The sequence below is a fragment of the Sus scrofa genome, chromosome X (genome assembly GCF_054392235.1).
Source record: "Sus scrofa isolate SSC_HxYL_T2T_F1_AM1 chromosome X, Sscrofa_HxYL_maternal_Yorkshire_Landrace_v2.0, whole genome shotgun sequence".
NCBI classification, from domain to species: domain Eukaryota; kingdom Metazoa; phylum Chordata; class Mammalia; order Artiodactyla; family Suidae; genus Sus; species Sus scrofa.
Genome location: NC_139401.1, coordinates 93,239,162 through 93,239,732, shown reverse-complemented (window position 1 = coordinate 93,239,732; position 571 = coordinate 93,239,162).

Sequence of the window (571 nt, the reverse complement as noted above, 5' to 3'; positions counted from 1 at the left end):
GGGGTGGGTCGCCCAGCGGCCCCCAAGGATGGGGAGACAAGCCCAGGGACACGCACCTTCCTCTCTAGACCAGCAGGTGAGGAAAGACACCCGCATGCAGGGAGGTATTTCTCTGCACCAGGCATGTGCTGCCTGCTTCACAGCTGTTGTCCCTTTGAGTCCTCCCAACAGCCCACCTTTTTGCTTTTCTTTTCCTACCCTGTGCTGCACAGCAGAACCCCATGGTCCATCTATTTTACATACAGTGGTTTCTGTCTGCAGATCCCAAGCTCCTACTTTACCCCTCCCCCATCCCCTCCCCTTTGGTGACCTCTTTGGTTTGCTTTTGCTTGTGACCAATTCAGACTCCATCTCAACTCCACCCCCTCCCCCTGGCCCGCCCCCCACCCCCAGCCCCTGCTGGACGCTTATCCTGAACCCTGGCACCCATCTCTTCCCCTGCCTCCTGTGGGCACTCGCTGTTACACGGCCATTTGTCAGGGAGCAAAAGGCCCAGTGAGTCAGCATGGATCCTATGTTTTGGTCTTTCTCTTCACACAGCCTGGAAACTCAAGGACAAGCAGTGTCTCGG